This window comes from Balaenoptera musculus, chromosome 3 (genome assembly GCF_009873245.2).
Source record: "Balaenoptera musculus isolate JJ_BM4_2016_0621 chromosome 3, mBalMus1.pri.v3, whole genome shotgun sequence".
NCBI lineage: Eukaryota > Metazoa > Chordata > Mammalia > Artiodactyla > Balaenopteridae > Balaenoptera > Balaenoptera musculus.
In genome coordinates, this window is record NC_045787.1 from 102,344,334 (window position 1) to 102,371,297 (window position 26,964).

Genomic DNA, 26,964 nt, shown 5'->3' on the forward strand with positions numbered 1-26,964 from the left:
AAATGTTCTAACATGCAGAATTCCAATTATACTGTGTAAGAGGGATATCAACCATTCTTCTACAAGAATACTTTGAAGTGTCTGGTATTAAACCAAGAGCTAAAATGTCAGTTGCGCATAGACAATAAATTAGGGTTTATAAAATCTTGTAAGATTTATTTAACATTACAATTTTGACCTTTAGGCTGTCCTCACCATAGCTTACTTAAGTTTCTTTCTCTCTCTCCCCCTGCCCCCCATTCCTGTAATTTTACTTGAATGTTAAACAAAGCTTGTGTGGCAAGCTATATAAAAGTGATATGATCCATTCATGCTCTGGATGAATGCTCCCCAAGCCTCCCCAGACCCTCCTGTTTGGGGTGATGGAATCCATGAGGCACTGCCCATTTCCCTACAGAGAGCACTTGTGGGGTTATCAGTGGAATGCTAACCCTCTTAGCAGCATGCCAACAGAGCACATCCTGTTCTGTTCCTGGAGCAGGAAGGTTGTCTACTTCTTTTAGGACCGACTTTGGAAGACAAGCCTGAAAATGTAAGAACCACTCTCACACCCCTTAACTACTTTGCGAGAGAGGTAAAAGAAGGTGGTATCCACATTTATTATGCTTACAATCTGGGGTGAGATTCGCTGAAATTCCCAGAAAAATGATCAAAAGAAAATCTGATCATTCCCACCGAGCTGAGGAAGAGTCAGGGCATTTCCCTTGAAGAATGGGATTCTGACCAGGTACCATCCCTTGGACATCTCGTGGGAGGCTCCTACAAACAAATCGTTCTCACCATTGGGCACTTTTCCCAGAAATGTGGGAAATGTGGAGGGGAGAGAGGAAATACGAGAATAGAGAAGCGAGTAGTCGATCATCTTGGTCTTCTCCAGCTGTTGGCAACATTGAGGAATGCTCCCTCTCTTCCACATGTTGGAAAGCAGCTAGAACCATTGTAGTTTTTAGGAATGTCTCTCAACCACTAAATAAATCTTAATAATATCAGCCAACTGTTGTACAGCGTTTCTATAGACCAGACTTCATTCTGAGCACTTTACATATTCACAACTCACAGAGACTCTAGGATTTACTGATGAGTAACCAAGACATGGCGAGCTCTAAGTAATTTGCTCAGGGTCAAACAGCTAGGAGATGGTCGAGCCATGATTTGCACCCAGGCAGTTTGGCTTTAAGGATGGCAAGGGTCTTTCTGAGAACCAACCTATTCAGCTGGGTTAAGAAAACTACACCAGCCTATTAATGCTCTTACATTTTTTACCAACAATCTGTGAAGTTACAAATGACCTGAAACAAGGCCGTAGACTTGAGCCTTTATAGGATTCATTTTGTCACCTGCTTTTGAAAGCAGCTTTGCGCTGGAGCCAAAAGCAACAAGCAGAATCTAATCGTGAGGAATTGCTTAAGTAAGTGGCTCTCGTCAGCCAACTACAAAGTCAGAAGCCTGTGAACAACTTGCAGCTGACGCATTAATGACACTTTTCATTGTGGCAGATATGACTTTTTTTCTATATTTTGTTAAACAACATATTGTGACATATTGCGCGAGCACATTTCTGAATGTTAGCTTCTGAGATAGATCTATGTAAAAAATAGATCAGTATTCATGAACCCATAGAAGGGTATCTTGCTCTACTAGACTGCATTTTATGATTGTAGTACAAATCAAATTCCATTCCAATGAAATATATTCAAAGATTTCTTACTTTCAGCCGATGGCCCACTTATTTTAAGTAATATTCCATACAACAAAATTCTAACATAACCATAGAATTGGGTCATTTTCTTGGAGTTCACTGAAAGGGATTTGGCATGCAGCTGTAAGATTGGCACTGTAAACAGCCATCCATTTATACTGATATCTATCTACAGTGGTTTTAACCCCTTATCCACTTCTACTGGATTTCTATGCACTTAGGTCATGGGTAACAAATACTTTACATCTGAATAGGCCAGCTCTGTCAACAAGAAATATTTGCCAATTTCCATTTCTTAAAAAGTAGATATCCATTTTTTTGTGGTAACTCCTGATAAAATGGAAGCAACTGGGATTCTTTTTCACCTGACATGATGTTGCTTTTTCTGCAAGAAGGGTTCTCTGGAAGGCAGAGATTGCACAAGGCCTTTGTTATTTTATTTGTACTTAACTTTCAAAATATTGGCCTTTGCACTTGGCAAGTGGCCCTTTTAAAGTAAATTCTATCATTTACTAGAAATTTACCTCTAGTGTTAAGCACCAACCTAGGATAATAGAAACAGTCATTTACCTACATTTGGAGCTTTGGTTTCAAGATTCCATTTACAAAAAAGAAATGAAGGCTGTTAAAATTGGTAATAAAAAGATTAAATTTTAGTCTTATATAAATAGGAACACAAGTTAAAGATTTTATTTACTTCATTAATGAGGAAACTAGTGAGCTGTTTGAATCAGTTCAAGGGAGAAATTTTTTTTAAGTTTACATTTTTAGATCAGAAATGTTGAAATAAACACGCAAATGGAGGCAAAACTGGCCTCTTCCATGTGGGGAAGAAAGTCAGTTGGACTTCCACTAGGCAGAATTTATACATCTGCAGACGAGAATTATTTTGCATTGCTATCAGTTGTCTACAAATTACAGAGTTGTAAAAGCTCAAAGACAATGAAAGACTAGAATCAGATAACCTGGAAAGGTGTGCTCTAAAGAATGCATTTTCCATTGAGGCACATTTTTTCCTTTACTAAAGTCTCTGTGAAAAACCAGGAAGGGAATCAGAAGCAGACTTATTTCTGTTGGCCTACCATCTGAGCAGTTAACAAATCTCCTAGTTCAGTCCCTCATTACTGCATTACTTCTCACCTGTATAGGTGCAAAGCTTCCTACCTGGCCTCCCCTTCCAGACTTTTCTTTCTCCAGTTTGTGCTACTTGCTGCTGACAGTTTGATCTTCTTAGAGCACTTCTGTGATTGCTACAATCCCCTTAAAACTTGTAAATGGTTCCCTGCTGCCTGCAGATAATATTGGAAAGTTCTAACCCGGTCCCCCAGGATTTAGCTCTCTATCAGTCAGGGTTCCAAGTTGTAAGTTACAGGAACTGACTCTGGTTGATTTAACCAAGAAAGGAATTTCTTAAAAAGGATACTGGGCAGCTCACAGAATTGCTTGGAGGGCTGGAGAACCAGGCTCAGAAGTTTATGCTGCCAGAGCTTATTCTCAAAATCATGCCAAGGAACTGTTCGGATGAAGACATCACTGCTGCCGCTACCAAAAGCTGGAAGAGGCAGTTCCCACCACTCATGTTGTTGCCATGGGCACTGGCTTCTGCTGCAGCCATCACCCTACTGCTGCCCCAAGCACGAAATTCTGCAGCTGTCACCAATGCCACCGTGGATTTTTTTCCTCTCCCTGCTACTTACATTACAAACTCCTATTCAAAAATCGGGGGGTGGGTGGACTTAGTCACAGGCCCATGCCCTAGCTGCAATGCAGGCTGGGAAAGAACAGCTGGCAATTGGCATCTTTAATGGTAGGTGGATCTGCCTCCTTCCTAGATTCAAAAATGGTGGATTCCATAAAGGAAACTGGGAATTCCTCAGAAGAAAAGGAGTGGGGGTTAGATTCCGGGTAAGGCAAATATTCACTACAGGCTCCCTCTGTCTTCCCATCTCATGTCCTGCTACTCACACTCCTATATCCTACACTCCAACAAAACCCAACAGCAAATCAACTAATTACTGTCTCATTTAGCAATATTGATGATACCTATATTCTCAGCACTGTGCTGGGTAATGAAAATAGAGAAATAGTGGTTACTTCAAGGAGATTATAATCTAGGCAGGGGCACATACAGGTAAGCAGGCAATGATAACCCTGTGCTGTGAGACAGGTAAACTCAAGATGCTTTGGGAATGTTCATGGCGGTGGGGGGGGGGGGGAATATTCTGGAGGGAAGAAATCATCACCTAGTGTAGTGGTGATTTCGTCCTTCAGTGTAGACTGAGTCAGAAACAGGTGGTCCTGCTGGTGCCTTTGTGCCTCTTCTGGTCCATCCATGAAACCATGGATGAAACCACCTGACTCTTCTATACCCCACAGCACTATTTAGGTCTGGCTACCAGCATGTTTACTAGGACCCTCAGCTTGTCCATCTTATAAGCTACCTTCAGAATTGCCAAGGGCATGTCCTGCAGAATGGAAGGAACTCAGCCCTATCCCTTTCTTGTCTCTCTGGTGGAGGGTGATCATTTTCCTACTCACAACCCTCTCCACTCTCTGTGCCTCTACTCTTCGACTGCACCTGTTCAGCTCAGTTTATTCAGAGAGAAGCTGCCCATATTCATCAGCCTGGTCGCCAAAGCTCTGCTCAGGCAGCCTGCAGACTGGCATTGGCCCGCCCCTGACCTCTGAAGTCCCTCGTGATGTTTGGTCTTTCTGCCTGCCTCTTGGCATACTTTGGTATTTTTGCCTACCTCTAGATTAGTGGATGACTTTCACTGATCCCAGCTGAGATAGTCTTAACACTTTCTTCGTCCAAGGAGCTGCTGTGATTTTAACTAATTTTTCGGAACATGATAAGAAAGGGGGTATGATATTTCAAGTTCTTGGAGCATGGTTTCAGAACACCTAAACTACATAGAGCGTCATGTGCCAGCTTGGCAGTTGGATGCCGGCCTGGAAAAACTGGTTCCCAGCTGACAGCAATGTCTTACTTCATTTTTTTCACCATTCCTGAACTTTGCTGCCAGTGAGAGATCCAAAAAAATGTCAGTGGGTTGTTTAAACTGAGTTATTGTGAAATTTGCGTTGTATGGCACGTAACACTGCTGCCCTGTGTTAGCCTTTTGAGTCTATCTCCCTTGTAGACCGTTGGTCCCCAGAGGACAGGGCCTCTGACTCGTTTTGGTAAGACTCAAAATCTCCATCAGACTGCCTTGAACTCCAGAAACAGATGTCAAATACATGAATAATTGAATAAATGGTCTTCCTACTAATAAAGAAGTTGGCAGCCTACGTTTCATGGGATGACTTGACCTACTTAATATTTTCAAACAACCTGCAGTGTCTTCAAAACCTGTAATTGGTCTGACTCATGTCCAAGGGCTAGAGTGAATGTCAGTTCTGGGCCCTGGCCCAGGGGTTTGCTGGCTTACTGTTTTTCTGAGCAGCCGAGGAGTGAAATGTGCTGGTGATGAGCAACGAGATTGCAAAGAGTACGTTGTATTCTATTCTTTCCCTTCTTTGCTTCATGACACTAGATGACCTCTTAGGAAATCAAAAAAGGAATGATTTCATAGCTGCTAGTCCTTGAAACTATGTCCTTTTTCTATAGATCTTTATGAAGGTATTGTTTCTCTGTTTGTCGGCCACCTAAATATTAAATATTTAGCGTCTTTCACATATTCAGGGGCCTACAGCAAGCGCATTAGACGCCATTAGCCCTCTGCTTGAACTACTTTGGAGAAAGGTACCAAGTTCTGCTGATTGAGTCTTGTGCTGTTGATTTGGGCACCTGACCCTTCTTTCCCCTCCCACCGCCTCCATCCCAGCTGAGGCTTTATGAGATCTCATCTGGACGTGCAGTATCCTTCCAGCTGTTCACCCTGCCGTTTACGCATTCTGCCATTTATCTACTGCATGAATTGAGATGTCACTAAGTACGTTGTGAGCGGCATAAAGTTCTGTTTATCTGTTCATACACTCCACTGCTCAAAAACCCTTCCATCTTGTTTACAGTATGAATGAAGCCCCTCAGAGATGTGCAGGGCCCCATCTGGGCAACTGTACTGGTGGTTGTGCTAGTCCGACTTTAAAATGGCCCCGGATGATCCCCATTTTCTGATATCCATAGCCCTGTGTAGTCCCACTCATATGGCAGGAGGGTTGGGCTGAGAGACCCATAGAATATGGTGGAAGTGATGGTAGTCGTTTCCAAGATCAGGTTACAAAAGGCACTAGAGCTTCTGATCCGGTCTTCCTCTCTTTCTGCCTATGTCTGTCATTACTTACTCTAGGGGAATCCAGCTCCCATGTGGCGAGGTCCCCACGGAGGCGGACCGAGGCCTCTGGCTGACAGCCATGTGAATTGAGAAGTGGAAACTCCAGCCCCAGACAAGCCTTAGGTGACTGCAGCCCAGACTCATAGACACCGTGATTGCAGCCTCATGAGAGACTCTGAGCCTGAATTACTCAGCTAAGCTGCACCAGGATTCCTGACCTACAGAAACTGTGATGTAACAATTATTTTTTGCCTGAAGCAGCTAAGTTTTGGGTAATTCGTTACGCAACAAAAGAGAACTAATACTAAATAGCCCTGATGCTCTTTTCCATCTGTCTTCTCCTTTCCCTTATATCCTTATATATGTTTTAAGCTCCCATCAAACTGAACAGGTCTTCTTTCCCCAAACAGAACCAGAGGATACAGACTTTTACATCCACACCTTCTCCTCAAGATGCTCTTCTATCCAAACTGCCCTTCCCTGCTGTCTCCACTTGCCAATGTCCTCCTCATGTTCGTTAAGGCCCAGTTCATGTCACATCTCTACCTTAAAGCCTGTCTGATCATGCCTATTGAATGGAGAGTACTCGTTCCTTCTAAGTCACAAAATTACTTTTGTTCCTCTCGTGTCATTTAGCTCTTGGTGTCTTTTATGTGTTCATCTGAATATGTCTTTCTTGCTGTATGAACTGAGTTACACAGAATAGGGATATATAAATATCTGTCAAATGAGAAGATTACTCTTAAAACCTGAGAACCAACCTGGTTTGGCTGGTTTAGTCATTTTCACTGCAATGACGTCTTCTCCCCTGTGCTAAGCATAGGAGACATTTAAGCTTCATGACAATGTCCAGGGAGGCTTTTTCCATCTATTTCAGAGAGACAGGTCTCTGGGAGATGAGGTTTTCAAAGGCAACATTGTTTCCTGGACAATAGTGGTTTCCACTGTTCTATGATTTCCACGGTCACCCTAAATGAGCAGGAGTTCTTGTAACTCTATATGTTTGATCCGCAGACATGCGTTTTCAAAAACACAGAGCTTTGATCCTGAGCTTTAAACTTAGGCTTCAATTTTTCAAACTACTTGAAAATCTAAATAAATGTCCTTATGCAGGCCCTTCTTCCAACCATTTCCTTACATCATTTATTAATAAGTAAGATGCTAATGCCGGAAAATGGTTACGCAAATGAGAAATGAATTTGCTTTGCTGCTGGCTCTAGCACTGCATTCTATGTGAAAACAATCACGTTCAATTCTTTGTCCCCTTCGGTTGTGAAACTAAGGTACATTTTTATTTTATGGCTCTGTGGGAAATAGGAGAACGATTGAAGCAAATGGGAAGCTGGTTCAAGAAAATGAAACAGAGAATAAAGATGGATAATGGTAAAGAGGTTTCCTCTGTGTTTACATCAGATATCCAAGGCTCAAAGGGCAAGATATACGAGGTCTGTTCTTATGTGGGAAATCTAGTTACCCAGACTTTTAGAGAAGTGAGTATAAGATGACTCTAGGCAATTTAAGGAATAAGGTTCAGAGAATGGATGGAGAATGGGAATAGCAAACTCTAATTAATATGTAAGGGAGAAAATGGGATCTTATGGTAGAAATTTAAAATTTTCCAATTGGTTTGTCACTTCAGTGAACCAAATTCCTTAAACTTAAAAAATAAAGAGGCTTAAGAGAATGAGAAGACAAGCCAGAGACTGGGAGAAAATATTTGCAGAAGATATATCTAATAAATGACTGTTATCCTCAAAATTCAAAAAACACTTAAAACTCCAAAATAAGAAAATGAACAACCCAATTAAAAAATGGGCAAAAGACCTGAACAAACACCTCACCAAACAAGATATACAGATGGCAAATAAACATATGAAAAGATGTTCAACATATGTCATCAGGAAATTGCAAATTAAAACAACAATGGGATCCACTACATACCTATTAGAATGGCCAAAATACAAAACACTGACAACAGCAAAGGTTGATGAGAATAGGGAGCAACAGGAACTTTCATTCTTTGCTGGTGGGAAAGCAAAATTGTACAGCTACTTTGAAAGATGGTGTCTTAGTCAATTTGGGCTGCTATAACAAAGTACCATAGACTGGATGGTTTATAAACAACAGAAATTTATTCCTCAGAGTTCTGGAGGCTGGAAGTCCAATATCAGGGCGCCAGCATGATTAGGTTCTGGTGAGAACCCTCTTCTGGGCTGCAAAATGCCGATTCTCATTATATCCTCACATAGCAAAGAGCAGAGAGGGGAAGCAAGCTGTCTCTTATACGGTTCTTATAAGAGCAATAATTCCATTCCTGAGAGTTCCATCTACATGACATCTAATCCTAAATACCTCCCAAAGGCCCTGCCAATGTCATCACATTAGGGAAGGGGGTACGGATAGGGTTTCAATGTATGAATTTTGGGAGGATACATTCAGTCCATAACAGAGTTTGGCAGTTTCTTACAAAACTAAACATACTCTTGCCACACAATCCAGTAATAATTCTGATGGGATTCAGTATATGCTACCTCAAAATACAGCATATTGAATATTTCAAGCAGAAGGAATTTGAGAAATGGCAAGTGTAGGAAGGACTTTCTGATCTTCCCCTGAGACAGGTCATAAAACCCTTCTATGAGAGGTGCCCTCCCTATACTGGGAAAAAAGGAGCATCCTTATCACTGAAGATGGAAGGACACAGAAGAATCTGAAGGAACAGGCCATGTAAATTTCCCCAGTTTACTATGCTTGCCTCATACTCTTTCTACGTACGACTTTCCATTCTTTCTCAAAACTAGCATACAAACACTCAAGTTTAACCATTTCTTTGGGGTCTTCATTTCCTTGTGAAAGTTCCTGTGCCACATACAGTTTTATCTTACATAAATGTGTAAGCTTTTCTCCTGTTAATCTGTCTTATAACACTTAATTTTAGGCCCAGCTAAGGACCCAAAGAGAGTTGAGAAAAACTTTCCTCCCCTAGAGCACTCCTTGGTATTTCCCCAAATGGATTAAAAAATTACGTCTACACAGAAACCTGCACACAGATGTTTAGGGCAGCTTTATTCAAAACTACCAAAGCTTGGAAGCAACCAAGACATCCTCCAGTAGGTGAATGGATAAATAAACCGTGGTACATTCAGACAATAGAATATTACTCACCGTTCAAAAGAAATAAGCTATCAAGCCATGAAAAGACATGGAAGAAACTTAAACGCATATTACTAAGTGAAAGAAGCCAATCTGAGAAGGTTACACACTGTATGAGTCTAACAATATGACATTCTGGAAAAGGCAAAATTATGGAGACAGTAAAAAGATCACTGGTTTCTAGGGATTAGGGGAGAGGGATAGATGAATAAGCAGAGCACAGAGGATTTTTAAGGCAGTGAAACTATTCTTTATGATACTGTAATTGTGGATATGTGTCAATACATTTGTTAAAACCCATGAATATAAAAAACCAAGGAGGAAAAGTAATGTAAACTATGGACTTTGGGTGCTAATAATGCGTCAGTGTAGGTTAACCAATTGTAACAAATGTACCACTTCGGTATGAGCTGTCAATAATGGGAGAGGTTGTGTATGTGGGTGCACAGGCAGTATATGGGAACCCTCTGTACTTTCCACTCAATTTTGCTATTAACCTAGGAGTGCTCCTAAAAACAGTGTGTTAAAAAAAAGAGACCAATAACTCACCAGAAAATGGCATGAAGAACTGAATTTATCATTAAGTTTAAAGTTATCTGAATTAAAAAAAAATTAACTTTATCCCTATAATTTGTATTTAAATTTATGATGTGATCTTGAGCACTGGATTATCTTCTTATATATTTTATATTTTTACATAACCTGATTCTATTAGTTATTTTCCAACAAGTTGTGTGACAATTGAATATTTATAAATACACTCCTGTTTTTCTTACATTTGTGAAACTACAACATTCCAAGCATTTTTATTTGCATTGTAAAATATCCCTTTATATCTCATGTAACAATTGAATATATGGTCATAAAAAGTTCAACAAGAGCAAAACACTAAAGGTGGTTAACCCTGTTGGGGGGAGAGGGAGACTTCAATATTTTGTTTTATAGTTTTCATATTGCTTGAGTTAAAAGAATGCATTACTTTTGTAATTTGTAAAACATGAATTACAAACATTTAAAGAATTTCAATGCTCTAATATGATGGTATTTTTAAGAGTCTTGTAGTCATTGAGTTTTCTTTTGGAATAGAATTTTCTTTGCGTGCTGTGTACTTTTATTGGTTTCCTTTGATTAGTCACTTTGATTATGACATAATTAATGGTCTAGCTGTAATTTTTCATTTCAATTTGATCTTTTCCTTCACTCTTCCACCCCCATCCCAATCAAAGGAAGCATCTCAGTAAATGAGTGCTCCATATTTTGGAGAGTTCAGGGCAAAAAATTTTGGAGTCATGCTTAACTCCTCTTCTTTCCTCTCACATCCAAAATCATGCCAGCCCAATCTTCAAAATCTCTTTCTCTCTTTCTATTTCTCTCTCAAATATCTCTGAACTCTTTTTACCACCTCTACTACTACCACTTTGATCCAAGTCGCCATTATTTTTGCCTTGATTATTGAAATAGCTTCTTAATCGGTCTCACTGTTGCTTCTCTTGCCCACCTATAACCTATTCTTTTTTTTATTTATTTATTTATTTATTTATTTATTTATTTATTTATTTATTTATGGCTGTGTTGGGTCTTCGTTTCTGTGCGAGGGCTTTCTCTAGTTGCGGCAAGTGGGGGCCACTCTTCGTCGCAGTGCGCGGGCCTCTCACTATCGCGGCCTCTCGTGTTGCGGAGCACAGGCTCCAGACGCGCAGGCTCAGTAGTTGTGGCTCACGGGCCCAGTCGCTCCGCGGCATGTGGGATCTTCCCGGACCAGGGCTCGAACCCGTGTCCCCTGCATTGGCAGGCAGATTCTCAACCACTGCGCCACCAGGGAAGCCCTATAACCTATTCTTAACATAGCAGATGGCATGACCCTTTTAAACAGAAATCATGTCCTGTCAGGTTTTTGTTCTGACCCCTCTAATGATTTCCCATCTCATCTAAAATAAAACACAAAGTCCTTATAGTGTTCTACGTACCATACAGAATCCTTCAACTCAGCTCATTAGAAAGGCCTTCAGTGGCCGCCGTTTACAAAATGGTATCTCACCATGACCTTGCCCTATCACTCTGTAACTTCATATTTTTCTTTATAGCACTTATCATCACCTGACATAGAATTACCCCTATTGGAAAGTAAGTACCAAGAAGGCAGGGATTTTATTTGTATAGTTTACTATTTTAAAAAACAGCTTTATTGAGATATAATTCACATGTTATATAATTCACCCACTTAAAGTGCACAATTCAATGGCTTTTAGTATATTCACAGAGCTGTGCACCCATCATTACAAATTTAGAACACTGTCGTTGCCCCTAAAAGAAATCCCATTTATCCTAGCCATCACCCCCATTCTTCCTGTTTCCTCCAGCCCAAGGCAACCACTCAACTGGCTGTATAAATTTGCCTATTCTGGACATTTCTTGTAAATGGAATCATACATGGTTCTTTGTGACTAGCTTCTTTGACTTAACACAGTGGTTTTTTAAAAAACAAATTTATTTATTTATTTATTTTTGGCTGCATTGGGTCTTCGTTGCTGCGCGCGGGCTTTCTGTAGTTGCAGCGAGCGGGAGCTACTCTTCGTTGTGGTGCGCGGGCTGCTCATTGCAGTGGCTTCTCTTTGTTGCAAAGCAGGGGTTCTAGGTGCATGGGTCTTCAGTAGTTGTGGCATGTGGGCTTAGTAGTTGTGGTGCACGGGCTTATTTGCTCCACGGCATGTGGGATCTTCCAGGACCAGGGCTCGAACCCATGTCCCCTGCATTGGCAGGCAGATTCTTAACCACTGCACCACCTGCGAAGTCCCTAACACAGTGTTTTTAAATTTCATCTATGTTACAGCATGTATCAGTACTTCATTTTTTTTTGTGTGTGCCAAATAATATTCCACTGTAAGGATAAACCACACTTTGTTTATTCATCAGTTGATGAACATTTGGGTTGTTTCCACTTTGGTTTTTTTTGCTATTATGAATAGTGCTGCTATGAACATTCATGTACCAGTTTTTGTGTGGACATTTTAAAAAATTCTTGTAGGTATATACCTAGGAGTAGAATTGTTAGATCATATGGCAACTTTATACTTAACCATTTGAGAAACTGCTAGACTGTTTTCCAAAGCAGTGGCAACATTTTACATGCCCAACAGCACTGTATGAGAGTTCTGGTTTCTTCTCATCCTTGCCAACATATTTTAAAAAATTCTCACCATCCTAATGAGTGTGAATGGTATATCATTGTGGTTTTGATTTGCATTTCTCTGATGGATAATCATGTCAAGTATTTTTTTCATGAGCTTATTGACCACTTGAATATCTTTTTTCAGAGAAATATCTATTCAGATCCCTTGCTCCTTTTAATTGGATTATTTGTCTTATTATTGAGCTGTAAGAGTTCCTTATATATTCTAGATATAAGCGCCTTATCAGAAATATGATTTGCAAATATCTTCTTCCATTTGGTGAACTGTCTTTACACTTTCTTAATGTTGTCATTTGAAACAAAATTTTTAATTTTGATGATGTCCAGATTATCTATTTTTTTCTTTTGTTACTTGTGCCTTGTTGTCATATCTAAGAAAATCATCAACTAATCCAAGGTCATGAAGGTTTACATCTATGCTTTCAACCAAGAGTTTCATAGTTTAGCCTTTATATTAGGTCTTTCATCTATTTGGGGTTAATTTCTGTATGTGGTGTGAACTATGAGGTAGGGGTCCAAATTCATTCTTTTGCATGTGGATATCCAGTTGTATTGGCACCATTTTTTGAAAAGACCATTCTTTCCCTAGTGAATTGTCTTGATACCTTGTTGAAAATCAGTTGACTAATTATGAGGGTTTATTTCTATATCTCAAGTCTGTTCCATTGGTCTACATGCTTATCCTTATGCCATTTCCATACTGTCTTGATAGCTGCAGGTTTGTAGTTAAGTTTGACATCAAGAAGTGTGAGTCTTCCAACTTTATTCTTTTTCAAGATTGTTTTGCTATTGTTTAGAGAGTACTGCAGAGCTGTTATTAAAATACCATCTTGGCTTGGTTAAGACCCCAAAATTGTTGCAAACCTTACTTTTGGTTTAGGATACAAATTAAAGGAAAAATAATGATTGAAATAGAGAATCAGTAATATTACCAGTATTACCTCTCAGGTAGAAATTCAATTAGAAGTGAATGAATCAACACTCATCTGCACCAGGAAGCACAGGATTTTAGATTTATGTCTCATCTAATGAGATGTATAATACAAGGAGATTGAAGAAATAGGTAGTGTGAATGTCTTGGCTATTATATATATTGGTCAATCCATTTCAAATTCTTTGGAACTCCTCATTTAACATCCCTTAAGAAGAAAAAATCTCCTTACTTAGCATCCTTAAAGAAAGAGGCAAGAGGTGGTGTAGTATATTGGTTAACAGGATCAACTCTAGGCTAATGTTTCCTGGGTTCAAGTCCTAACTCTGTTGCTTCTTAGCTCTATAAGTTTTGTGGCCCAGTTCATCCCCTTTAAGGATAAGTGATAATACCCATTCCATAGAGTTGTTTGTTTACTATATTTATAAAATGCCTTGAATAGTGCCTATATTTTTGCATGAAATGAGATAAATAAAATTCAATAAAAACTGTAAAGTAAATGCAAGTCATGCCATTACAAAATACTCAGTTTATCTAGTTTCCTTTACCTTTTGCATGATCTCCCTTCAATCTCAAACTGTTATCAATCAATAATCATGGTTTTTCCACTCCTACCCAGAAAAGTCCTATTTAGGTTGTTACGGAAAAATTGCCAGATGAATGGACATGTACTTACTCTGCAGGATACCTACTACGCGCAAGAAAAATGTGCTAACAACCCAGATTTAAGTGTGCTTCAGTTTGGTGCCATCTACTTTAAAAATAAGGGCTCTTTGCTTTTGTTTCAGTTTATAGACTCAGTGGTGAATCAGCTCATTTAATGAGCTATAGATGAGAGCAAGTACTCAGGGAACATCAAGTGCTAAAAGTTCGGAGGATTTGATTTTTTTTCAGTCCAGTAACCAAAAGCATTTGATCTTTTATTGACTGAATATGGTTGCTGTAAAAAAGAAATGAAATGTCCTAAGTATTCAGGGTTGAATAACTACAAACGCTTTCCATTTCCACTGTCCAAACACCCTTAACTTTATGCTGTGTATAATAATATATTAGCATGTTCAGGCTTTATTAAGAAAATAGACTTTTTTTCCTGACCGTATTAAAATGGTCTCTTTAAAATGTAGATTTCAAGGGAATGAAATTCTCTCCAGGCTGTAGTTCTTTGTATTAACAATTATTTTTCCAGATTAGTCTTCTGTTTTACCTAGGTAAAACAAGTCAAGGGAAAGTAACATAGACGGATGCTTCTTATTTGAAAGAGTAGGGAATGCAGTTTTCTTCCGAATTGTGATTTCCTTTGGTAAATGTGCTGTAACTAGATCCTGGGGGCTACTCGAAGTGCACTAAGGAACAACATACAGTTCGTTGGGCAAATCCTCCCAGGAGGCCCTGGAGACAATCCCACTGGGCTAGAATAACAGTTCCATTATTCAGCCCAGCAAGTCTATCACCCTACTTATTAGCATAGTTTGGAGGTTAAACAATGGTATCTCCTCCTACTTATTCATTATCAAATTACTTCACGATGTTTATTTAGACTACTATCACTGAATCAATGGCACCAGTTATAAAAACACGACTTTCTGAGAAGACTTCATTAAAGTGAACACTCCAACAGAAAAGGTCTTTGGGTAGGAACACGGGAAATGTGTTCCTTTGCACTCAATGAAAACAATTCCGATATGTTTCAACTATCTCAAAATTACTATGTGGGACATATCAGTTACTTTAATAAAAAAATAATACTTAGAATAATATCATTTAAATATTAATGTAATTAATGCCACATCACAGTTAATTGAAAATCACTAACACTTGTTAATAATAAATGGAAAAATATGCTTCACAGCCAATGCCAGCAAGCAAAATGCGTATTTTGCACATGGCCGTTTAGAAATACATAAGCAAACCAAGAGGTGTCAGTTTTTAGCGGGTAAGACTGAATTGGTCTCTTTTACATTTATATTTGAAAGCAACACTTATTTAATTTTTATAAAGTCTTTGTGATGAATCAGAGGAGGAAGGATGATCTGTGGGTTAAGTCTGGGGGTTTGGAACAGAGAACTCACTTTTCACTTTCAGTCACTGAAAAACTGATAAACTGGTTAATCTTTTACTAGGAAAATGTCCACTGATTAGGTAACTTGGAAACATGCTCGTATTTCCTAGGAGGAGGGTAGATCTGCCAGGTCAATTTACACGTTAAGTCTGGGAAGTGGAAACTGTTGATCCTGGATGTAGGTCTACCCAAAGCTATTTGGTGTCCAGCCCTCCTTCCTTCGCCCCCAGACATGGTTTCCCTAGAGGAAGCAGCCGTTGGGGCGGGTATGTGAGGGGGCGCCCTGCTCACCAGCACACACGGACAGTCCGCTGTCTCAGCACCATCTAATAATGAAGTGAGCACCTAGGCAAGCCCAGATCCTGAGCAAATTCTGTTTGAAAGGCAAGCAGCTGTGTAATCATTCACCTAGGCTTGGGAGGAAATGGCTTATTTTCCATCATTTTTTCAAAAGCAAACTTGAAGTTCTCGTTGTAATGTGACACCTTGCCTATCCTCAAAGTGGAGTGAGGAAAGGAAAATTTAATATAGGTGTCAGCTTTCCCCCTCTCCCCCTTACTAACAGTATGCTAAAATTTGGGAAGAGCTGAGGTCACCTTTTTTGGGTATTTTCATATTAGTTGGTTGTCAGTGCTAAACTGAATTACATTAAGTTCCATGAAGTTAAGGAAGATAAGAATTGTGTTAACTGCAGAATAAACCCACCAACCATTAGATTGTTTACAGTGAAAAGGACCCTCAGTTTTTTCATAGACCCTTGATATTTACAGCCTTCTAACCATCCACCTTCTCCAATTATAAATGTTAAGGCAATTTCAAAATCGGAAGGACTATAGTCAATCCGTGAATTTAGGAAGAGAAAAATTTCTTTACGTGCTTACTTTGCATTTCAAGTCTTCCAGAAAGAAGGCTCTGGCACATCTGAAAATATCTTGGGAGTTAGTTACACAAAGGTATGCAAGGCATCTCAGATTTATCTTCAGCATCTCTGCCATTTATTTAGAAGCTGCACACAAACAGAATTCCTCCTGTCCTGGGCAGCCCTTGCATCACACTAGGAATACATCAGCGTGCTTCTGTTTCTCATGCAGAAGGGAGCAACAGATATGGTCCAGTTATACTTTTATAGCCTCCAGTTTACATTTGAGCACTATGCCTTTTTAGGGCTGACTAGGAAATAAGATTGGATGAATCTGGGAACACAGCTTCACAATGTGCATAATCCTGACTGCAATGGAGGAAAATCAATGAGGGGAAGGAAGCATTGATCTCCTTGCAGAGTGCAAATGTAGTTGGCTCAGAAACACTCTGCCCAGGGATTTTGTTATTCAAGTCATTCCGTTGCACGTGTTTCAAACCAAGCTCTTATCATGCAGCAGCTCTCTGGATTCAGCTTAGCTCCAGTTATACGTGCATAAAACCCACGGCTTCTAGAAGGGAAGGGAACTCTGCATATCCACAGTTCAGCTTCTGTGTTTGCCCAAGGCTAAACGAAATAGCCTTCACTTCAGTGACATTTCACGATGTCACTCTGTCACTGGGTGGAGAAAACTCCTGCAGGAAGGTGAGAGTATGAATCACTTCAAGAAAATATTATCTTCAGCTATGATGAATTTGATGTGCGTCTGGGCTGCTTGGCCAATTTGTTTTCCTTTTTTTATTAAAGAAGTAAATGTGACCAAGAAATTACCTGGAGGGCCTACTAGAGATATGCATATGTGTGCAAATACACACAAAAATGAAACATATTATATAGCCACATGCAGTATGCATAAAAATATATATTGCAATATTTCATACTTGTTAGTGAAAATATTTTTACAACATAGTGCCTCCCAAGTGCAGGAAATAAATCAAGCCTCTTAAAAGTGATTGTAGTTGATTCATTTAGTGCTATCATAATATAGCATTTTCTTTAATGAAAATTTATATCATTTTTTTCCTGGACTCAGTGGAATAAATTTATACTGAAAGATGGAAGGGATTGATGTATTCACTATTAAACACACCCAATTCCTGACAATAAACAGGAGCTTGATCAAGTGAGGTACAGATGGACATAGCTTAAATGCACCTTTTCTGCTCTGAGCTTTTCCACATGAAAATTGTCATATAAACGTAGTAGAAACCAGTGGCTTTTGGCAATGAGACACAGCACTTTCAGATCAACCTTGTGCTGGTATCACAGTGAACTACCAACAGACTGATTCAGATTCAGATAATAAACTTATGTTTAAAGCAATTTGCAGTTGTGAACATCTGCAGTAAGAAAGAAAGGAAGTTAGCAGCTCTAGCTTAAGAGCATTTAAAAATGCAGACAGATGTAAAAAATAGTACTAGAGAAGGATGACCAATATAAAATCAGCAGGAAAAGAGAGCAGCTGAAAGACTCATATACATGCATGCCTTGTTTTACTGTGCATATTGCTTTTTTTTTTTTTTTAAACAAATTGAAGGTTTGTGGCAACCCTGCGTGGAGCAAGTCTATTGGTGCCATTTTTTCTAGTAGCATTCGCTCACTTTGTGTCTCTGTGTCACATATTGGTAATTCTATGTACATTGTTTTTTTTTTAGACATATTGCTATTGCACACTTAATAGACTACAGTGTAGTGTAAACATAATCTTCATATGCATTGGGAAAGCAAAAAATTTGTGTGACTTACTTCATTGTGATATTTGCTTTATTATTGTGGTCTGGAACCAAACCTACAATATCTCTGAGGTATGCCTGTGTGTATGTATGTATATATATATATATATAAATATATATATATATATAATTTTATAGTCGTAGAATATGAAGCAAGGACTCATGATAAACAAAGAGTGGGGGCCATAAATTAGGATTGAAGAGAAAAAAAATCCTTCCTGGTGTAGTCAAGGTAATCACAGAAAAGAATGTAGTTCAGGAGATAACAATCTTTTCAAGTTTTAATGATGAAATAAAAGGCTCTCCTGCCTAGGGGCGGGGGCAGGGATGGGGGAGGTTTGAAGTCGGGCTGGGTGGGAAGTGGGAGAAATGGGGTGAACCATCAGGACTGGGGTTTCATCTCAGTGTTTTGGAACATCAGCTTCATAAACACTGAGCTGTGGTCCACCATGGACGACCAACCGTGTGCTGCAGAGTACAGAAAACAAGCCAGGCAAGGAACCCGTGGTCCTGTGCTAATATTCTCCAGGACTACCAGTGTGAGAGGGAGGGTGACTTTTTATTGCCCTTGAAGTAAAAAGTGATGTTAAAATTGGATTCTTGCTCTTATGATAATCTAACTTGGAACATCAAACAAAACCTTAAGTACTGTATCAGTCAGGGTCCAATCAGGAGAGAGAATCCACCAAGAATCTCAACAGGGAAAGTTTAATATAAAAACTATTAATTTGGGGCTTCCCTGGTGGCGCAGTGGTTGAGAGTCTGCCTGCCAATGCAGGGGACACGGGTTTGGACCCTGGTCTGGGAAGATCCCACATGCCACAGAGCAACTGGGTCCGTGAGCCACAATTACTGAGCCTGCGCGTCTGGAGCTTGTGCTCCGCAACAGGAGAGGCCGCGATAGTGAGAGGCCCGCGCACCGCGATGAAGAGTGGCCCCCGCTCGCCGCAACTAGAGAAAGCCCTCGCACAGAGACGAAGACCCAACACAGCCAAAAATAAATAAATAAATAAATAAAATTAAAAAAACAAAACAAAACAAAAAAACTATTAATTTAAGAGGGGATTGGAGTAATGAAGTATTGGCTAGTAGGAAATAAAGAGAACTCTAAAGACTGTAGGAATGGCAGATAGAATAGCATGTAGTAATATATGATATGATATAATATAAAATATATAACAGAATATAATATAATATGTTACTACCCCTATGGCTGAGAGAGAAGAACCAAGGAAGAGGCCCCCAGAGCTCAGATCTATAACTTGTTGGAGAGGGCGTAGCCATGGCTCACTCACTGGATGGAAGAAAAGGTTGCTAGTGGAATTTTCTGGAAATCCACCCTCTCAGGGGCCAGGGAAAGCTGTTCATAGGAAAGTGTCTCACTGGAGTCACTCTAGTGCAGAACCACCTGAGGCAGGTGTCGGAGGAGGTTGTAAGGACCGTGCACTGGAGAATCCGTGGGCACGTCAGGAGTCAGGTGCTGGAAAAGCCAGCCGTGCTGCAGGAGCTGGGCACTGAGGGGGCAGTGTGCCCTGCAGGCACCGGACCTGAAGAATCCACCTGTGCTGCAGTTGCCAGATGCTGAGAAAACATCTGGAGAAAATGTCCACGCTCAGGAGCGTGAGGAGCAAAGACACCTGAACGAGGAGGAAAACCCTCCTCCTCCTGCAATGCCTCTCCAGTGCTCGCTACTGACCAAGCTTAATATCACGCCTGTCAGCAAAGGGAACCTAGTTAAAGGGCCCAGATCCATTTTCAAAGAGCAGGCAAAAAGGTTTAATTTGGAGCTGAGCAGCAACACATCACAACTGGCACAAGCATACATGTAGAATCATCATAATCTTTTAAGTTGAAAATTTGAACACGTTGAGAGTCTTTGTACAGTGAGACGATTCTTATACTGTGAGTTGTTTTTTGTTCTCTTTTACATCTTCATGAGATGACCACTCAGAGGAACAGCACAAAGGGTAGCTGTGTAGGCAGCACAAATCACCCAACTTACAAAAGTCTACATCAGTCCTCCTATATCATTAACATCGTATTTTGATTGCAGACAATAAAGAAATAGAGCATGATCGATGCTTCTTTTTAAAATTCTTGTATACTGCAGAGCTAAATACATAAATAAGTGACCTGGGCTCAAGCCAATTCTTTTTTCTTTTCATAACATTGCTGTTAAATGAATGTTCTTCATCTCTTTTCTGTTAGCCTCGTAGGATGGCGTATTAGTTTGCTAGGGCTGCCGTAACAAATACCAGAGATTTCTTTTCTTATAGTTCTGGAAGTTCTCAAGAAGTCTGAGATCAAGGCATCAGCAGGACTGGTTTCTTCTGAGGCTTTTCTCCTTGGCTTGTAGATGGTTGTCAGCTCCCTGTATCTTCACATGGTCTTCCCTCTGTGTGTTTCTGTGTCCAAATTTCTTCTTTTTATAGGGATACCAGTCATATTGGATTAAGGCCCACCCAATTCCCTCATTTTAACATAATCACCTCTTTAAAGACCCTATCTCCCAATACAGTTAGATTCTGAAATACTGGGGGTTAGAGGCTCAACATATGAGGTTTGGGAGGAACAGAATTCAGTCCATAACAGGTGGTTAACTGCGGGGGTCGTTAACTTCGAAAGCCTGGGTTCAAACTCCAGATCAGCCAGTTTGATACGTCAGTTGTGTAACATGGGGCAACTTATTCACCCACCTTGAATCTCAGTTTTCTCATCTACTTTGTAAAGCTGTTGTGAGAATTCAATTAAGTAATATAGGCAAAGTATTTAGAATAGATTCTGGAGTATACTATGAGCAAAAGATGTTAACTATTGGTAATGGCGATATTATTTTTATCTTCACTTATTTACTTGATTATAAACACACAATGGCTACTTCCCAGATGACATAATACCTTTGCTGGTAATATGATAAGGAGGCACACAAACTAATAATTACCAAGTTAAATCTGTGCTTTCCTCAGGACCTTTGCACTTGCTGTTCCTGGTGCCTGGGCCTCTGCTTTGCTGGCTTCTTCCAGCCTCTGCCCAGATGGTACCCACCCAGAGAGGCCTTCGTGGACACTCTGTGTAAAGTAAATGCTCACTCCTGCTCTGTGTCCATCCTATCGCCTTCTCTTCTTTTTATCATCGCCCTCTCTTTTTTTATCATCGCCCTGAGTGCAATCTCAGATTCTCATTTATTTTCCTATTTGTCCCCTGTCTCTCCCACCATAGTGTAAACCGTCTTAGACACTGCTACATCTCAACTTCCTAGTGTACTAAACCTGGCACACAGAGCCATTCAAAAATGTTGTTTACATGAATAAAATACAAAAAACTGTGTAACACCCTATTTTGAGGTAAGTATATGGTGAAAAAAAACACACGACCATGGGCTCAAGATCATAAATAAAAGATCTCAAAAAGGAGAAAGGGATATATTAAACACATTTTGAATACTTCTATTTTCCTAGTTCAGTGATACAATATTAATTGTTTTTATTGCTGGAAAACCTTTTGTTCCTTTCCAGGACACTAGCATTCGTGTTACTCTAACAATAAGTTGGTATCTTAAAATGTTAACTTTTAAATCTATGAATCGAGAGCTAGAAGTCTTTCAACAATCCTTGTCATCCACTGAAAATGATCTAAAAATGGGAGCACTTAATGAGCTGTCTTCTCCTTTCCTTCCCAACCCACTCCAGTGCATTTGTTCTGATCTTAGGGTTACCCTAGACTTCAAAGGGGGCTACGGTCAGCTCTGCAGGAAGGAGAAGAAAAGTCCCAATAAACACAAAGGCCATCAAGTCTGAATACACATTTCTTTGACTGAGTCCACAGTGCATGAGTATTGCGACAATGATTGGTTCTGGCTGAGGATTGTTTTGTCAGGCCTATATGGTTAGGTAGGCCATTTAAATAGTCATATTGTATTCTGGTAGCACAAAAGAGTTATAATCAACTCAAATATATTTTGCGTACGCACAAATGAGCCTCTGTATATCTTTTTGCATGAAAATTTGAATGCAATCCTTATTCAAAATTCTAGCTAAATTATTAGATGATTTGGATTAGGAAATATTACACTTACGGACCTTTGTCTGCCATGACCCTCTTGTCTGTTGTAGTTTTATTATCAATACTTTAACGACACTGATGGAAGTTTAAGCCTGTCTGAATTTGATGCCACATCTTCGTGGTGCTTTTCAAATATAAACTGAGATAATCTGAGTTTGTTAATATAGTTAGTGAAAACTTTGACTTTTAAAAATTAACTTTAAAGTGAATAAGGAAAAGACAAATTCTCTGCAGTCAGTATGCCAGTCCTGGTACAACGAAGTCTACAGTCTAGCATGAATCACTGCTGGGCATGGGTCAGAATGGGACCCAGAGGGATCAGGGGGCAGCCAACAAACAAGCTTATTTTCCCCTAAACAATAGGTGGCTAAGGATTTCACCATTTTACAAGTGAAATACTGACATTAACGCTAAAACCACGTACCATAGACTAAGATAAAAGTTGAGTCAACTACGTTTAGTTTATTTCACATTATGAAATTAATTCTTCCTAGCTCCTAAGTTTTGCTGCCCTTTAAAAGATATTTGTAAGGAACAACTTCATAGGCATATTAAGGGGACTTTATCTGAGTGAGTCGGACTCAGATGATTACTGCAATCATGATTCTGATGTCCAGAAACATCAGGTCAGTTCATTAGCTCCTGAATACTCAGCTTGGCAAAAAGTAGAGCCTTTGCGGCTGGTTACTCAGAAAGTATGGCGATTATTGATGTGGGTAGGGGGTAGCAGAACTAAAATGAGAACACTTGCTTTGCCTGTCTTAGAGAATAATGTCTAAATGTGAGGTGCCATACAGAAGCTTTTCTGCTATTATGCAATACACGTGTTCCTGAAAGACTTTCTTGTTCTGAAAAATTATGCATTGAAAATAATAGGGTTCTCTGGCTAAATAGGGTTGGGTCAGATCATTCAAACATATGCAACTTCGTAACCAGAGCACCAAGAACACAACAATAATCTTAAAATACTAACACAGTTAAAAAGATATTTCAAATTCCTACTAAATAAATATCTTAGCAAACACAGGATTTTATCTTTTGTTAAAAAAAGTAGACTACGTAAGAAAGAGGGTACAAAGAAGAGCCAAGGTTGCTAAATTACAGAGACAAGGAAAAATATACAAAGACTGAGGAAGAATCAAGCCCAAAGCACCTACATGAAGTTCAGAGTAAAGTGAGCCAAGAGGAAGACCATGCAGCAGGTGTGCACCACTGGGAGAGCCCTGCTTCTTGGTGGTTTGCCGCATTCAGTGCCTAATGCTTGGTGACATAAAACAGTCAGGTGAGGAACGGTTCTTCTGTGTGCCAAATCGACTGGGCTAAGGCGTGCCCAGATAGCTGGTAAAACATCATTTCTGGGTGTGTCTGTGAGGGTGTTTCTGGAAGAGACTAGCATCTGAATCAGTAGAGGAGAAGACAAGATGGCCCTCACCCATGTGGGTGGGCTCCGGACAATCAACTGAGGGCCTGGATAGAACACAATATCAGAGGAAGGGTGGATTCATTCTCTGCTTGAACTATCTATCTTCTCCTGCCCTCTGACATCCACACTCCTAGTTCACAGGGTTTTGAACTTGGACTGAATTACACCAGGGGCTTTCCTGGGTCTCCAGCTTGTACACGGCAAACTATGGGACTTCTCACCCTACATAATGACATGAGCCAATTCCTATAATAAATCTCTTCCTACAAAATATAAGTATAAATTAAACAGATATTTCCTATTGGTTCTGTTTCTCTAGAGAACCCTGACGAACACAATGCAGTGGGAAAAACTCACGTAAAAACTAATAGGACATCCTAGTTATGTTAGCATTGCTTTCTTACTTACAATTGCATATGAACTTGTGTCCTTCAGAGAGGCATGTGTGGTACCAGAATAGACTGTATTTCACTTTGAAGTGTGTGTACTTATTTCTATCATCATTTACTGATTTGGATCACTGCCTTTCAAACAAATTTTACTAAATTTAGTTAAAAACTCTGTATTTGTTTATTGGATATTGAGATCACTGTTATCCTGGTTTCCCTTCTTTTCTTGACTATGGTTTTCTTCTCAACTTCTCTGGTTTGTTCCAGGTGGGGTTTTCAGGTAAATTTTTTCTTCTTCCTTTCTTTTTTTGTTATTGCCCTTTTGTCTTATTCTTTGTTAATCATCCTTGTTCTTAAAGTACCTGTGTTTCGATGGTAAGATACCTCATATACATATTTGAAGCAAACAGTGCATAAACAAGCAGTAACACATATTTAAAGAAGTTGATACTACAGACACACCTCATGCAACATATCACCAATCCACTTTTCCACCAGCTTGTTCTCTCCTCTCTCACACAAGCATAATGCTCTCAGTCAAGCATATTACTGTCCCAGGACTGCTTCGACACATTACCACAACATGAGTGACAGTTTTATACTCTCACAGCTCAGGATCCCAGAAGTCCAAACTCAAGGTGTTCAGAGTGGGTTCCTTCTGGGGGCTTTGAGGGAGAATCCATTTCATTCCTCTCTCTTAGCTTCTGGTGGCTACCGGCAACCTTTGGCACTCCTTGGCCTGTAGACACATCACTGCAACCTCTGTCTCAGTCTTCAAGCTGACTTCTTTGTGCAAGTCTGTCTTCTCCCTTCCTCTCATAAGGATACCCGTCATTGGTTTTAGGAACCACACTAATCCAGGATAACCTCATCTTGAGATACTTAGCTAAAGTACATCTTCAAATAAGGCCACATTCACAGGTATCAGAGGACAAAACTTTTCAAGGGGCACCACTCAAACCACTACAGGCATAATCAGAGCTATTGTGGGTTCAGTTCCAGACCACAACGAAGTGAATATCAAAATAAAGCAAGTCACATGAATTTTTTTGTTTCCCAGTGCATATAAAAGTTATGTTTACACTATACTATAGTCTATTAAGTGTGCAGTAGCATTGTGTTGGAAAAAAAAACAATGTACGTACCTTAATTTAAAAATACTTTATTGCTAAAAATTGCTAACCATCATCTGAACTTTCAGTGAGTGGTGATTTTTTTTTGCTGGTGGAGGGTGTTGCCTTGAAGTTGCTGGCTGCTGACAAATCAGGGTGGTGGTTCCTGAAGGTTGGGGTGTGTGGCAATTTCTTAGAATAAGACAACAATGAAGTTTGCCACATTGATGAACTCCTCCTTTCATGAGTGATTTCTCTGCAGTATGCCATGGTCTTTGATAGTATTTTATCCGTGGTGGAACTTCTTTCAGAACTGGTGCCAATCCCCTCAAACCCTGCTGCTGCTTTATCAACTAAATTTATGTCATATTCTAAATCCTTTGTTGTTATTTCAACAATCTTCATAGTATCTTCACTGGAGTAGATTTCTCTCAAGAAACCACTTTCTTTGCTCATCCATAAGAAACAACTGCTCATCCATTAAAGTTTTCTCATGACATTGAAGCAATTCAGTCACATCTTCAGGCTCCACTTCTAATTCTAGTTCTCTTCCTATCTCCACCACATCTGCAGTGACTTCCTCCACTGAATTCTTTAACCCCTCAATGTCATCCACGAGGGTTGGAACCAACTTCTTCCAAACTCCTGCTAAGGTGGATATTTGGACCTCTTCCCATGAATCATGAATGTTCTTAATGGCATCCAGAATGGTAAATCTTTTCCATAAGGTTTTCAATTTACTTTGCCAGATTCATCAGAGGAATCACCATCTATGGCAGCTATAGACTTATGAAGCGTGTTTCTTAAAGAATAAGACTTGAAAGTGGAAATGACTCCTTGATCCACGGCCTGCAGAATGGATGCTGTGTCAGCAGGCATGGAAACAGCATGAATCTCGTACCTCTCCATGAGAGCTCCTTGGTGACCAGGTGTGTCATCAGTGAGCAGTAATAATTTGAAAGCCATCTTTTTCTGAGCAGTAGGTCTCAACAAGGGGCTTAAAATATCCAGTAAACCAACAGATGTACCGCCATCCAGGCTTTGTTGTCCCATTGAGAGAGCACAGGCTGAGAAGTTTTAGCTTAATTCTTAAGGGCCCTAGGATTTTCAGAGTGGTAAAGGAGCATTGGCTTGAACTTAAAGTCAACAACTGTGTTAGCCCCTAACAAGAGGGTCAGCCTGTCTTTTGAAGCTTTGAAGCCAGGCATCGACTTCTTCTCTCTAGCTATGAAAGTCCTAGATGACATCTTCTTCCCAGATAAGGCTATTTTGTCTACATTGAAACCCTGTTGTGTAGTGAAGGCACCTTCATCCATCATCTTAGCTAGATCTTCTGGATAACTTATTACAGCTTCTACATCAGCACTTGCTGCTTCACCTTGCATTTTGATGTTTTGGAGACAACTTCTTTCCTAAAACCTCATGAATCAACCTCTGCTAGCTTCCAACTTTTGTTCTACAGCTTCTCCTCCTCTCTCGGCCTTCACAGAATTGAAGAGAGTTAGGGTCTTGCTCTGGATTAGGTTTGACTTAAGGGAATGTTATGGCTGGTTTGATCTTCTATCCAGACGACTAAAAGTTTCTCCACCTCGGCAATAAAGCAATTTTGCTTTCTTAGCATTCATATATTCACTGGAGGAGCACTTTTAATTTCCTTCAAGAACTTATCCTTTGCAATCACAACTTGGTTAACTGGCTCAAGAGGCCTACCTTTCGGCCTATCTTGGCTTTCCACATGCCTTCCTCACTAAGCTTAATCATTTCTAGCTTTTGATTTAAAGTGAGAGACGTGCAACTCTTCCCCTCACTTGAGCACCTAGAGCTGATTGTAGTGTTATTAATTGGCCTAATTATAATATTGTTGTGTCTCAGGGAATAGGGAGGCCCAAGGAGAGGGAGAGAGACGGGAACAGCCGACAGTGGAGCAGTCAGAACACACGCAATGTTTATGGATTACATGAGCCGTCTTATACGGGCATGGTACATGGTGCCCCCAAACAATTACAAACGTAACATT

General features: G+C 39.9%; 1 pseudogene; it reads left to right on the plus strand.

Moving 5' to 3' along the window:
• Window positions 1-26,964, plus strand: part of LOC118892522 — a 55,093-nt pseudogene that overhangs the window by 513 nt on the left and 27,616 nt on the right.